Below are 15961 nucleotides of genomic sequence, written 5' to 3'. Positions count from 1 at the left end.
GAAAGAGAATGCCAGGCATGTTCTTCTTCTCTGATTGTCTATCGCGCACCGTTCTGCGTAGACTCCGGTCCTGGACGAGACAGATGTTTTTATTAGGTTTTATTTAATACTGTGCCTATTAATTGTCCAAACACACGGCTGCTTTCCCACTCTATAGTTCTATCGAATTTGTACAAATTCCTTACTTTACATAATTCCCAAACACTCTAAGAATTTATGAAAATGTGACCATATCTAAGTGCTCGCTTGTCAGAAAATGAAAAAAAGTACGAAAAAGTAATATTCTTCCTGGGGGGTGTATATGAACACATTTTAATAAGATTTCCATGTTGCTAAAATTCTTTCAGTTCCACTTTAAGGGAGGAATTCCTCTCACAAACACACACATGTAATGCTATGAGTAAATGGACCGTAACGTTTTAAATCATTTGGAGAGCTAATAATGCAGCTCCCAATTGCATTGTGTACTCTATGTAGGCTAGCTATAATGTATGTCACGTAGGATTCTGAGCATACAGTTCATGTAAACTGTTACCCAACTATCTCAACGAGTGTGAGTGTCTTCTACCGCTTTATAATACTGCTGTAGAAAATAGAAAAACTCCATCGACTTTTAAAGACTTGATAATTGGTTAGCATTGTTGTGTGATTCAGATTTACACCATATAGCAGGGTAATCTGTCATCGATTCATCCATTCTGTTCATCATTATCACCATTCTCCAGCTTACTACGGCAGAAAACACAACGTCTATAGAAAATAACAAATAACCTCAATGGACAGTTCTTGGAAATGTGGATCCGGCTCATTAAAGAAAAGGTGCCTTTATTCTTGGCCTTTAGCTAACAACAGTACTGACAGTGCATAGCGATCCACTCCAGTGCGTTGGACGAGCACCCAGAGACTTTATCGAAGAAACTAGGCAAGAAATCCTCAAGAGCATGATGGAGGATTGTGTGGGATGGAATTCAATTGGATTCACTTTCACACCAGTGTAGCCTGCTAGCGTACAGTAATAGTCTCTCCTGAGCCTTGTTCTGACCAAGAGTTCGCACCGCCATCATGGCACATCACAGTTACACATCACATTTCACTGACGACAGCGCTGTTTAAACCTTTAGTGGGATGTAGGCTGACATGCAGTTGTCCGCTCCTCCAGAATATAAACTAGGAGTGTTGCTCAGGTATAGCAACACTAGCTCACAGTAGTCTTGGGTTGTTTCCATTCCAGGTCTTGTTAGAACAGTCATTGTATTTCAAAGCGGCTGGGTCAAGTAGGGTCACCCAGGCAACAACAAACGGTGACATTTTGTTTTGAGGACATGCATGCGCGCACACGCACACACACACACACACACACACACACACACACACACACACACACACACACACACACACACACACACACACACACACACACACACACAGTAATAATGTAGTGAAAAACACCCAGTTGGTGGACCATTAGCTATTACCAGATAGTGTATGGGTGATTAGCCTAGCATGGAGAGTATCAGTCAAGCAGAACTACAGCCCGGTGGAGCTGGCTGATAATGACCCTGCGCTGAGCTCCCGCCCTCCGTCACGGACCCCTGGGATCAGCCTCTCCATTTAGTCAGACAGCAGGAACATGGCTAGCAAAGCCTGTAATTCAGCCCTCACCTTTCTGCCTCTCCATCTCTCTCTCTCAGGGGGTTGTTCATCGAGGCGGTGTCCCAATTGACACCCTATTCTAGTCGCTGCCGTGCAACACGATTGCATTTTGAAACATTTCTACGATTTGACTGTAGTCCACAGTTTGCCTTTGTTACTATTATACGTGTTGCTAGAGCTACATAGCTACATAGGTACCTGGATCCTGAATTAATTTCTGATTAATGTAATCCCCCTGCTTTTAATTGGCAAAGCAGGCGCCGAGATAAAGTGTTAAGGGTGATGACACCGGTGGCATGCAAAAGTAATGTCACGCAATTATGCATACAGCTCCTGTGGCTTGCATGGTGAATTATTCAGTCAGGTTGATAAAGATTAACACGTATGCACACATTACACACACACACACACACACACACACACACACACACACACACACACACAGTAACTATCACGCCTACACCTAACTAAGGACTTCAGCCACCCAAGTCACAGTTTTTTCACTCTGCTACCATCCAGCAGACAGCGATGGTACAAGTCCATCAAAGCCGGGACCGAGAGACTGAAAAACTGTTTCTATCTCCAGGCCATCAGACTGTTGAACAGCCACCACTAGCCAGCTACCTGCCCAGGACTCTGCCCTGCACCTTGATATTAATGTATATAGAGTCATTGAATGCGGCCACCTCCTATTCTGTATATATACAGTTGTTTACTCACTGTGTGTATGTATATACTGTTTTCTCAGCATAGCTCATCCTAATATACCTACTACTGTACATACTATTTTCCTTCAAAATTATATACCATATTTACATTTTAGTCATTTAGCAGACACTGTTATCCAGAGCAACTTACAGTTAGTGCATTCATCTTAAGATCACTAGGAAGGGACAACCACATATCACAGGCATAGAAAGCAAGGGAGGGGGGGTGAAGTGCAAGTGCTAGTTCTATTTTTTTTTTAGATGGGCAGGGACTCTGCTGTCCTAGCTTCAAGGGGAAGCTGGCTCCACTATAGGGGTGCCAGGACAGAGAAGAGGTTGGACTGGGGCTGAGCGGGAGCTGCACTTCCTGTAGCGGTGGGAGGGTCAAGAGACCTGAGGTGGCAGAACGTGAGTCCTCAGGTTGGGGCGTAGGGTTTGATCATAGCCTGAAGGTAGGGAAGGGCAGTTTCTCTTGCTGTTCCGTAGGTAAGCACCATGGTTTTGTAGTGGATACAAGCTTTGTGAGCCAGTGGAGTGTGGGGAGGAGTGGGGTAACATGACAGAACGTGGGAAGGTTGAAAACCAGGCGGGCTGCAGCGTTCTGGATAATTTGCAGGGGTTTGATGGCACAAGCGGGGAGCCTAGCCAACAGCGAGTTGCAGTAATCCAGACGATGAAGGACAAGTGCCTGGATTAGGACCTGCGTCACTTCCTGTGTGAGGTAGGGTCGTAGAGCATGAACCTGCAGGAGTGAGTCACTGCTTTGATGTTTGCAGAGAGCGATGTTGTCCAGGGTCAAGCAAAGGTTCTTTGCACTCTGGGAGGGCGACACTGTGGAGTTGTCAACCATGATGGAGACGTCTTTGAGCGGGCAGGCCTTTCCTGGGAGTAAGAGCAGTTCCGTCAGTGATGCGTGTCGCCACCTGTGTGTCAGAAAGGGGGAAGGTGAAAAGTAGTTGATGGAGCAGAGTGACTTGGTGTACAGTGCATTCGGAAAGTATTCAGACATCTTGAATTTTCCCACATTTTGTTACGTTACAGTCTTATTCTAAAATAGATTCAATTGTTTTTTCCCCCTCATCAATCTACACACACTACCCCATAATGACAAAGCAAAAACAGGTTTAGACATTTTTGCTATTTTACTACAAATTTAAAACTGAAACATCACATTTACATACGTATTCAGACCCTTTACTCAGTACTTTGTTGAAGCACCTTTGGCAGCCTTTACAGCCTCGAGTATTCTCGGGTTTGACGCTACAAGCTTGGCACACCTGTATTTGGGGAGTTTCTTCCATTCTTCTCTGCAGATGCTCTCAAGCTCTGTCAGGTTGTATGGGGAGCGTTGCTGCACAGCTATTTTCAGGTCTCTCCAGAGATGTTCGATCGGGTTCATGTCCAGGCTGTAGCTGGGCGACTCAAGGACATTCAGAGACTTGTGCCGAAGCCACTCCTGCATTGTCTTGGTTGTGTACTTAGGGTCGTTGTCTTGTTGGAAGGTGAAGGTTTTCATCAATGATCACTCTGTACTTTGCTCCGTACATCTTACACTCGATGCTTACCAGTCTCCAAGTCCCTGCCCCTGAAAAACATCCACACAGCATGATGCTGTCACCACCATGCTTCACCGTAGGGATGGTGCCAGGTTTCCTCCAGATGTGACGCTTGGCATTCAGGCCAAAGAGTTCAATCTTGGTTTCATCAGACCAGAGAATCTTGTTTCTCATGGTCTGAGAGTCATTAGGTGCCTGTTGGCAAACTCCAAGCAGGCTGTCATGTGCCTTTTACTGAAGAGTGACTTCCGTCTGGCCACTCTACCATAAAGGCCTGGTTGGTGGAGTGCTGCAGAGATGTTTGTCCTTCTGGAAGGTTCTCCCATCTCCACAGAGGAACTCTAGAGCTTTGTCAGAGTGACCATCGGGTTCTTGGTCACCTCCCTGACCAAGGCCCTTCTCCCCAGATTGCTCAGTTTGGCTTGGCGGCCAGCTCTAGGAAGAGTCTTGGGGGTTCCAAACTTCTTCCATTTAAGAATGATGAAGGCCACTGTGTTCTTGGGGACCTTCAATGTGGCAGAAATATTTTGGTACCTTCCCCAGATCTGTGCCTCACCACAATCCTGTCTCGGAGCTCTACGGACAATTCCTCATGGCTTGGTTGTTGCTCTGACATACACTGTCAACTGTGAAAAAGGTCAAGGTGTAGGGTAGTTCTGTGTGAGTGAGTCCAGCGGACTCAATAGGCTGAGTGAATAAGTTATTTTTACATTCTGGATCCTTATATTCTGGATTCTGACACATACTGACTATATTATACACTATATATGCAAAAGTATATGGACATCACTTCATATTAGTGGAGTCGGCTATTTCAGCCACACCCGTTGCTGACAGGTGTATAACATCGAGCACACAGTCATGCAATCTCCATAGACAAACATTTGCAGTAGAATGGTCTTACTGAAGCTCAGTGACTCTCAACGTGGCACCGTCATAGAATGACACCATTCCAACAAGTCAGTTCACAAACGTTCTACCCTGCTAGAGCTGCCCTGGTCAACTCTAAGTTGTGTTATTGTGACGTGGAAATGTCTAGTAGCAACACCAGCTCAGCCTCGAAGTGGTAGGCCACACAAGCTCACAGAATGGGACCGTCAAGTACTGAAGCATGTAAATATTGTCTATCCTCGGTTGCAACACTGACTACCGAGTTCCAAACTGCCTCTGGAAGCAACGTCGACGGGAGCTTCATGAAAAGGGGTTTCCATGGCCGTGCAGCCACACACAAGCTTAAGATTACCATTCGCAATGCCAAGTGTTGTTTAAAGGGGTGTAAATGTTGTCGTCATTGGACTCTGGAGCACTGGAGATGCGTTCTCTAGAGTGATGAATCCCGCTTCAACATATGGCAGTCCGACGGGCGAATCTGGGTTTGGCGGATGCCAGGAGAACGCTACCTGCCTCAATGCATAGCGCCAACTGTAAAGTTTGGTGGAGGAGGAATAATGGTCTGGGGCTGTTTTTCATATTTCAGGTTAGGCCCTTTAGTTCCAGTGAAGGGAAATCTTAATGCTACAGCATACAATGACATTCTAGACAATTCTGTGCTTTCAACTTTGTGGCAACAGTTTGGGGAAGGCCCTTTCCTTTCATGGCATTGCCAAACGCACAAAGCGAGGTCCATACAGAAATGGTTTGTCGAGATCGGTGTGGAAGAATTTGACTCAACCCCATCGAACACCTTTGGGATGAATTGGAATTTATTTATTTTTTTGTTTGTTTCCTGGGTTTTTAATCAGAGGCTCAACCACACACAAACAGGTACACACGCACACACACACACATTCTGTCGTGAACCATGGGATGGATGTAACTCTCACCCCCACCGAGTTACAACGGGTTCTGGAATGGAGAGAGCAGGAGGCCAAGATGACGGAGAGTCGACGGGACGGGAAAAGGAAGGGAGAGAGCTGAGAGACGCTGCAACCGGCAGAAGAAGGTCAGAGGCAGCCCCCAGTCTGTCCACATCAGCACCATCATCACCAAAGATAGCGATAGCAGAGTTAGACACTGAGCCTGGAAAAGCACCAGAGGAAGTGGCCGAGTGACTGGCCATTCAACACGAGCTTCATCCCACACCCCTTCCTCTGACGTCCTGCTGGAGGTCGATAAGTGCAACGAAGAATGGGACGTGGGGGGGGAGTGATATCCAGATGTAACCGGTCTCAAGGGAATGATTGTGTAATGTTTTGTACAATGTGAGCACTACGTAACCAGAGGAGTACTGATTGTATAAGGGGAAATTCCAGTATTATATGAACCTGATGTAACTGGGTTGTGGGGAGGAGTGTATAAGGTAGGCTTGACAGTATATAAGTAATTGTTTGTAAGTCAGGAGGGTTCGTTCATTCAATTCACTTTAGCGTCTTTGCAGACAGCCTGTTTCTAAAACACCTCTCTTTTTTGGGGCATTTTTGCTATAGCTTTTCTGCTGTTTTTAGCTGTTGAGATCGGAGCCTGTTAATTTTTTTTAAGACATCAGTTAGAGGTAAGCCTCTGCTCTTAACCCACATAGGCAGGGTCATATCATTTGTATTTTTCTTTAGCAGGAACGGGATTGGGTTTCCTCGAGGTCGGGAGCTAGAGTAGTCAAAGGATAAGTAGGCTCAATGTAAAGGGCTTTGCTTGAATAAATACAGGCAGTGTATTTCCCCTCGAGGGGCGACCGACCGAAATAGACCACAGTGTTTCCTCTCTTTGTTACCGGGTTGGGTCCATGCTTGGGGGTTTGTATGAGAAATGTCTTAGGATGTTAGGCTAAGACATGACATAGTGACTATACCTCTTCCGTCTCATGGGACACTAGGTCCCATTACGGTGACTAACTCCAGGTCCACAGGTGACGTGGGTGTAAAACTAAGGTATATATTTTATAATAACAGTTTCCAAGTAGAGAAAGTATACTCACCATCAAGTTCCCCTGGTCTTATAGCCCTAGGAAAGCCTGACGAACTACGGGTCGCCCTATCCTCCGAGTCGACGTCCCGCTGAGTGGTTTTAAATAAAAAAAGGTTTATTCCACTCCAGCTGTGGCTGGTATCAGCGGGTTGCCGGGATCGGGACTGGGCTGGAAGGGCAACGCCCGCAGTTAATAGGCCTGAAGCAGGGGTAACCCAGTTTACCTCATTAATCTTAAGGGAGAGGCGTGAGTCGGGCAAGACATTTTTGGCATTCCCGCATGGGCTTGATAAAAAGAGCCTTGGGTGGGCAAGACTAATGTCACGCCCTGACCATAGAGAGCCTTTTTATTCTCTATTTCGGTTAGGTCGGGTTGTGACTAGGGTGGGTAATCTAGGTTGTTTTATTTCTATGTTGGCCTGGTATGGTTCCCAATCAGAGGCAGCTGTTGTCAGGTTTTGGCCAAGACTGTTTCGGGTTTTGGTCACTAGATATCCCCATTGCACCTTTTTTGTACCTTTTGTTTTTCTTGCTCTAATTATTGTTTGCACCTGTAGGTCATTCCCTTGTTAGTATTTAAACCCTGTGTGTTCCTCAGTTCCTTGCTCAGTGTTTGTAAGTTAGCACCCAGCCCCAGCCCAAGCCTTGTTTTTTATAGATATTTCTCTTGTTGGATTTTCCAGAGGTTCTCTGGTTAGTTCTTGTGTTTTATTTGAGTAGTCTTTTGAGGTTTGTTTTTTCCCTGCTGTTTTTTACCACTTTGTGGAGGTTCTTTTGTATTTTGGAGGATTTCCATTTTTGTGCCTCTTGGCTTTATTTTTGGACATTGTGGATTTAGTTTCTTTGCCTGAAGATTTTGTTCTTTAATTAAACCACCATCTCAAGTACTGCTGTGTCTGCCTCATCTTCTGGGTTCTGACGATATTTAGTGACTGTTTCTCGCACCGGGTCCTGACAGCTGTTTGGCGTTGTCTCTCATTGGGGATCATATTTAGGCAGCCATTTTATGTGTTTATGTGTAGTTGCCTGTGAGCACTCCATAGCTTTACGTATAGTTTGCTTTTTTAAATTGTTTTGTGCGTTTCACGTCAATAAAGTATGTGGAACCCATATCACGCTGCGCTTTGGTCCGGATGTTCTAATGACGATCGTGACAACTAAAGGGTTAGTCTTGAAAAAGCCCATGATTAAACAACTTCGGGGACAGTCGACAGCCCACAGGTAAGAGAACATAGGGGTAATTGAATCATGGCCAAAGTTCTGTCCAACAACTTTGTGTTACTTCCCCCCAGGGAACAAGGTCAAGTGTGAATGAAAGGGTTAAAACAAAGAGTGGTGTGACTGAGCTGGTATGGGAGAAACAAAGGTTATCAATCAATCAATCAATCAATTTTATTTTATATAGCCCTTCGTACATCAGCTAATATCTCGAAGTGCTGTACAGACACCCAGCCTAAAACCCCAAACAGCTAGTAATGCAGGTGTAGAAGCACGGTGGCTAGGAAAAACTCCCTAGAAAGGCCAAAACCTAGGAAGAAACCTAGAGAGGAACCAGGCTATGAGGGGTGGCCAGTCCTCTTCTGGCTGTGCCGGGTGGAGATTATAACAGAACTATGCCAAGATGTTCAAAAATGTTCATAAGTGACAAGCATGGTCAAATAATAATCATGAATAATTTTCAGTTGGCTTTTCATAGCCGATCATCAAGAGTTGAAAAACAACAGGTCTGGGACAGGTGGCGGTTCCATAACCGCAGGCAGAACAGCTGAAACTGGAATAGCAGCAAGGCCAGGCGGACTGGGGACAGCAAGGAGTCACCACGGGCGGCAGTCCCGACGCATGGTCCTAGGGCCCAGGTCCTCCGAGAGAAAGAAAGAGAGAAGGAGAAAATTAGAGAGAGCCAAGATTTTCAAAATTTCCATAAATGACAAGCATGGTCAAATAATAATCAGGAATAAATCTCAGTTGGCTTTTCATAGCCGATCATTAAGAGTTGAAAACAGCAGGTCTGGGACAGGTAGGGGTTCCATGACCGCAGGCAGAACAGTTGAAACTGGGATAGCAGCAAGGCCAGGCGGACTGGGGACAGCAAGGAGTCACCACGGCCGGTAGTCCCGACGTATGGTCCTAGGGCTCAGGTCCTCCGAGAGAAAGAAAGAGAGAAGGAGAAAATTAGAGAGAGCCAAGATTTTCAAAATGTTCATAAATGACAAGCATGGTCAAATAATAATCAGGAATAAATCTCAGTTGGCTTTTCATAGCCGATCATTAAGAGTTGAAAACAGCAGGTCTGGGACAGGTAGGGGTTCCGTAACCACAGGCAGAACAGTTGAAACTGGAATAGCAGCAAGGCCAGGCGGACTGGGGACAGCAAGGTGTCATCATGCCCGGTAGTCCTGACGTATGGTCCTAGGGCTCAGGTTCTCAGAGAGAAAGAGAGAACGAGAGAATTAGAGAGAGCATACTTAAATTCACACAGGACACTGGATAAGACAGGAGAAGTACTCCAGGTAACCAACTGACCCTAGCCCCCCGACACAAACTACTGCAGCATAAATACTGGAGGCTGAGACAGGAGCGGTCAGGAGACACTGTGGCCCCATCCGAAGAAACCCCCGGACAGGGCCAAATAGGAAGGATATAACCCCACCCACTTTGCCAAAGCACAGCCCCCGCACCACTAGAGGGAAATCCTCAACCACCAACTTACAATCCTGAGACAAGGCCGAGTATAGCCCACAAAGGTCTCCACCACAGCACAAACCAAGGGGGGGCGCCAACCCAGACAGGAAGATCACGTCAGTAACTCAACCCACTCAAGTGACGCACCCCTCCTAGGGACGGCATGAAAGAGCACCAGCAAGCCAGTGACTCAGCCCCTGTAACAGGGTTAGAGGCAGAGAATCCCAGTGGAGAGAGGGGAACCGGCCTGGCAGAGACAGCAAGGGCGGTTCGTTGCTCCAGAGCCTTTCCGTTCACCTTCACACTCCTGGGCCAGGCTACACTCAATCATATGACCTACTGAAGAGATAAGTCTTCAGTAAAGACTTAAAGGTTGAGACCGAGTCTGCGTCTCTCACATGGGTAGGCAGACTGTTCCATAAAAATGGAGATCTATAGGAGAAAGCCCTGCCTCCCGCTGTTTGCTTAGAAATTCTAGGGACAATTAGGAGGCCTGCGTCTTGTGACCGTAGCGTACGTATTGGTATGTACGGCAGGACCAACTCGGAAAGATAGGTAGGAGCAAGCCCATGTAACGCTTTATAGGTTAACAGTAAAACCTTGAAATCAGCCCTTGCCTTAACAGGAAGCCAGTGTAGGGAAGCTAGCACTGGAGTAATATGATCAAATTTCTTGGTTCTAGTCAGGATTCTAGCAGCCGTATTTAGCACTAACTGAAGTTTATTTAGTGCTTTATCCGGGTAGCCGGAAAGTAGAGCATTGCAGTAGTCTAACCTAGAAGTAACAAATGCATGGATTAATTTTTCTGCATCATTTTTGGACAGAAAATTTCTGATTTTTGCAATGTTATGTAGATGGAAAAAAGCTGTCCTTGAAACAGTCTTGATATGTTCGTCAAAAGAGAGATCAGGGTCAAGAGTAACGCCGAGGTCCTTCACAGTTTTATTTGAGACGACTTTACAACCATCAAGATGAATTGTCAGATTTAACAGAAGATCTCTTTGTTTCTTGGGACCTAGAACAAGCATCTCTGTTTTGTCCGAGTTTAAAAGTAGAAAGTTTTCAGCCATCCACTTCCTTATGTCTGAAACACAGGCTTCTAGCGAGGGCAATTTTGGGGCTTCACCATGTTTCATTGAAATGTACAGCTGTGTGTCATCCGCATAGCAGTGAAAGTTAACATTATGTTTTCGAATAACATCCCCAAGAGGTAAAATATATAGTGAAAACAATAGTGGTCCTAAAACGGAACCTTGAGGAACACCGAAATGTACAGTTGATTTGTCAGAGGACAGACCATTCACAGAGACAAACTGATATCTTTCCGACAGGTAAGATCTAAACCAGGCCAGAACTTGTCCGTGTAGACCAATTTGGGTTTCCAGTCTCTCCAAAAGAATGTGGTGATCGATGGTGTCAAAGGCAGCACTAAGGTCTAGTAGCACGAGGACAGATGCAGAGCCTCGGTCTGACGCCATTAAAAGGTCATTTACCACCTTCACAAGTGCAGTCTCAGTGCTATGATGGGGTCTAAAACCAGACTGAAGCATTTCGTATACATTATTTGTCTTCAGAAAGGCAGTGAGTTGCTGCGCAACAGCTTTTTCTAAAATCTTTGAGAGGAATGGAAGATTCGATATAGGCCGATAGTTTTTTATATTTTCCGGGTCAAGGTTTGGCTTTTTCAAGAGAGGCTTTATCACTGCCACTTTTAGTGAGTTTGGTACACATCCGGTGGATAGAGAGCTGTTTATTATGTTCAACATAGGAGGGCCAAGCACAGGAAGCAGCTCCTTCAGCAGTTTAGTAGGAATAGGATCCAGTATGCAGCTTGAAGGTTTAGAGGCCATGATTCTTTTCATCATTGTGTCAAGAGATATAGTACTAAAACACTTAAGTGTCTCTCCCGATCCCAGGCCCTCGCAGAGCTGTGCAGATCCAGGACAGCTAAGCCCTGGAGGAATACGCAGATTCAAAGAGGAGTCCGTAATTTGCTTTCTAATGGTCATGATCTTTTCCTCAAAGAAGTTCATGAATTTATTACTGCTGAAGTGAAAGCCATCCTCTCTTGGGGAATGCTGCTTTTTAGTTAGTTTCGCAACAGTATCAAAAATAAATTTTGGATTGTTCTTATTTTCCTCGATTAAGTTGGAAAAGTAGGATGAGCGAGCAGCAGTGAGGGCTCTTCGGTACTGCACGGTACTGTCTTTCCAAGCTAGTCGGAAGACTTCCAGCTTGGTGTGGCGCCATTTCCGTTCCAATTTCCTGGAAGCTTGCTTCAAAGCTCGGGTATTTTCTGTATACCAGGGAGCTAGTTTCTTATGACAAATGTTTTTCGTTTTTAGGGGTGCAACTGCATCTAGGGTATTGCGCAAGGTTAAATTGAGTTCCTCAGTTAGGTGGTTAACCTTTCTAGAACCTCAACCCCGGATCCGGGATCACCCCCCACCCCCCACACACTGATTAGCATAGATAGCATAGCTTCAGAAGTAGATAGTAGCATCTAAATATCATTAAATCACAAGTCCAAGACACCAGATGAAAGATACAGATCTTGTGAATAAAGCCACCATTTCAGATTTTTAAAATGTTTTACAGGGAAGACAAAATATGTAAATCTATTAGCTAAACACGTTAGCAAAATACACCACTATTCTAACTCCATCAGTTTCTTACTCCTTCAGGTGCTATCACCAATTCGGCTCAACTAAGATATTGATATCCACTAACCAAGAAAAAACCTCTTCAGATGACAGTCTGATAACATATTCATGGTATAGGATAGTTTTTGTTAGAAAAAAGTGCATATTTCAGGTAGAAATCACAGTTTACAATTGCACCGACCATCGCAAATCGACTAGAATTACTAGATAGAGCAACGTGTATGACCAATTTACTCATCATAAAACATTTCATAAGAATAGACAAAGCATAGCAATGGAAAGACCCAGATCTTGTGATTCCAGACAATATTTCAGATTTTCTAAGCGTTTTACAGCGAAAACACAATAAATCGATAAGTTAGCATACTACATGTGAAAACGTTACCAGAGCATCGATTCCAGCCAAAGAGCGCTATAACGTAATCACCGCCAAAAGATATTAATTTTTTCACTAACCTTCTCAGAATTCTTCCGATGACACTCCTGTAACATCATTTTACAACATACATATACAGTTTGTTCGAAAAGGTGCATATTTAGCCATACAAAACCGTGGTTACACAATAAAAATACTAGGAAATCAAGCCTCAATATGTCTGACGTCATCTATCAGAGTGATCTAGTTTAATTAAAAGCTAATCATATACTTGACTAAAAAATACAGGGTTGACAGGAATCGAAAGACAAATTAGTTCTTAATGCAACCGCTGATTTACATTTTTAAAATTATCCTTACTTTTCAATACAGGGTTGGCCAAGTGAAGCTATACCAAACAAAATGGCGATGTATGCGTTTAAAATATTTCGACAGAAACACGGTTTATCATATTAAATATTGCTTACTTTGAGCTGATCTTCCATCATATTCTTGGGCAATGTATCCTTTCTATGTTATAAACGTCTTTTGGTCGATAGATGTCCTCTGTCCTTCGAAATGTCCACTAACAACGACCGAGACCGCGAAACGTTCCCAAAGCTAGAAAGTGCACGACAAATAAATTCCTCAGAATCGCACTAAACGGATATAAATTGCTATAAAACGGTTAAAATTAACTACATTCTGATGTTTTTAACAACTATAACGACTGAAAACATGACCGGAGAAATATAGCTGGTTAGAAAACGATTTGGAACGAGGCAGGTCCGATGGCCTTCACGCTTGAGGCGCACGTTGAGAAAGGGCGGTCTCTGTACATTTTGGTCATTTATAATGGCTGTGAACGTCCCATCGATTTCATTGAAAACGTGATGACGTACAGACACCCAGAGGAAGACGTAGGCAGTGTCGGTTTCTTCATAGCATTCACTGTGGCCTTATAAACAGACCCCAGATCAGAGGTAAAAATTTCTGAAATCTGAACCCTGTCATGAAAAGTGCTGTAAAAATTGTTCTGTACCACTCAGAGACAAAATTTCAACTCCTATAGAAACTATAGACTGTTTTCTATCCAATAATAACAATAATATGCATATTGTACGATCAAGAATTTAGCACGAGGCAGTTTAATTTGGAGACCCAAATATGCTAATGCGGAACAGCACCCCCTATAGTTGCAAGAAGTTAACTGATTTTTGTCCTCTGACGTCCTTGGGTAGGCAGAAGGAGTCTGGAAGGGCATCAAGGAATTTTTGTGTTGTCTGAGAATTTATAGCACGACTTTTGATGCTCCTTGGTTGGGGTCTGAGCAGATTATTTGTTGCGATTGCAAACGTAATAAAATGGTGGTCCGATAGTCCAGGATTATGTGGAAAAACATTAAGATCTACAACATTTATTCCATGGGACAAAACTAGGTCCAGAGTATGACTGTGGCAGTGAGTAGGTCCAGAGACATGTTGGACAAAACCCACTGAGTCGATAATGGCTCCGAAAGACTTTTGGAGTGGGTCTGTGGACTTCTCCATGTGAATATTAAAATCACCAAAAATTAGAATATGATCTGCTATGACTACAAGGTCTGATAGGAATTCAGGAAACTCAGAGAGGAACGCTGTATATGGCCCAGGAGGCCTGTAAACAGTAGCTATAAAAAGTGATTGAGTAGGCTGCATAGATTTCATGACTAGAAGCTCAAAAGACGAAAACGCCATTTTTTTTTTTGTAAATTGAAATTTGCTATCGTAAATGTTAGCAACACCTCCGCCTTTGCGGGATGCACGGGGGATATGGTCACTAGTGTAACCAGGAGGTGAGGCCTCATTTAACACAGTAAATTCATCAGGCTTAAGCCATGTTTCAGTCAGGCCAATCACATCAAGATTATGATCAGTGATTAGTTCATTGACTATGACTGCCTTTGAAGTGAGGGATCTAACATTAAGTAACCCTATTTTGAGATGTGAGGTATCACGATCTCTTTCAATGATGGCAGGAATGGAGGAGGTCTTTATCCTAATAAGATTGCTAAGGCGAACACCGCCATGTTTAGTTTTGCCCAACCTAGGTCGAGGCACAGACACAGTCTCAATGGGTATGGCTGAGCTGACTACACTGACTGTGCTATTGGCAGACTCCACTAAGCTGGCAGGTTGGCTAACAGCCTGCTGCCTGGCCTGCACCCTATTTCATTGTGGGGCTAGAGGAGTTAGAGCCCTGTCTATGTTGGTAGATAAGATGAGAGCACCCCTCCAGCTAGGATGGAGTCCGTCACTCCTCAGCAGGTCAGGCTTGGTCCTGTTTGTGGGTGAGTCCCAGAAAGAGGGCCAATTATCTACAAATTCTATCTTTTGGGAGGGGCAGAAAACAGTTTTCAACCAGCGATTGAGTGCTGAGACTCTGCTGTAGAGCTCGTCACTCCCCCTAACTGGGAGGGGGCCAGAGACAATTACTCGATGCCGACACATCTTTCTAGCTGATTTACACGCTGAAGCTATGTTGCACTTGGTGACCTCTGACTGTTTCATCCTAACATCGTTGGTGCCGACGTGGATAACAATATCTCTATACTCTCTACACTCGCCAGATTTAGCTTTAGCCAGCACCATCTTTAGATTAGCCTTAACGTCGGTAGCCCTGCCCCCTGGTAAACAGTGTATGATCGCTGGGTGATTCGCTTTAAGTCTAATACTGCGGGTAATGGAGTCGCCAATGACTAGGGTTTTCAATTTGTCAGAGCTAATGGTGGGAGCCTTCGGCGTCTCAGACCCCGTAACGGGAGGAGTAGAGACAAGAGAAGACTCAGACTCAGACTCCGACTCGCTACATAATGGGGAGAACCGGTTGAAAGTTTCTGTCGGCTGAATGAGCGACACCGGTTGAGCATTCCAACAGCATTTCCCTCCAGAAGCCATGAGAAAGTTGTCCGGCTGCGGGGACTGTGCGGGGGGATTTATACTAACGTTACTATCTGTACTTACTGGTGGCACAGACGCTGTTTCTTCCTTTCCTACACTGAAATTACCCTTGCCTAACGATTGCGTCTGAAGCTGGGCTTGTAGCACAGCTATTCTCGCCGTAAGGCGATCGTTCTCCTGTATATTATGAGTACAGCGACTGCAATTAGAAGACATCATGTTAATGTTACTACTTAGCTTCGGCTGTTGAAGGTGTTGACGAACCATGTCCAGATAAAGCGTCCGGAGTGAAAAAGTTGAATGAGGGAAAAAAGTTGCGATGGAAAAAAACTAAAAATATAAACGGTAATTAAAAACAAAAACAAAACAAAAAAACGTAAAGTTGTCAGCTAGCAAAGTAAAGTTGGCAGCAAAACGCACAGCAACAAAACGCACAGCAACACGTCTGCAGATTCAACAGGAAGTTGAATAACATATCATAGACTGGCTAGTCAGTTATCAATTA

At 44.5% G+C, this 15961-nt stretch overlaps 1 protein-coding gene across 1 annotated transcript in view; it reads left to right on the top strand.

The window, feature by feature from the left end:
• The window catches only part of LOC139547598 (cTAGE family member 2-like), a 35402-nt gene that overhangs the window by 6680 nt on the left and 12761 nt on the right, over positions 1-15961 (top strand). The gene's annotated exons all lie outside the window — the stretch shown is intronic.

The sequence above is a fragment of the Salvelinus alpinus genome, chromosome 21, assembly GCF_045679555.1.
Source record: "Salvelinus alpinus chromosome 21, SLU_Salpinus.1, whole genome shotgun sequence".
NCBI lineage: Eukaryota > Metazoa > Chordata > Actinopteri > Salmoniformes > Salmonidae > Salvelinus > Salvelinus alpinus.
Note: the sequence above shows the minus strand (reverse complement) of the source record. Positions and strands in the feature narration are given on the sequence as shown.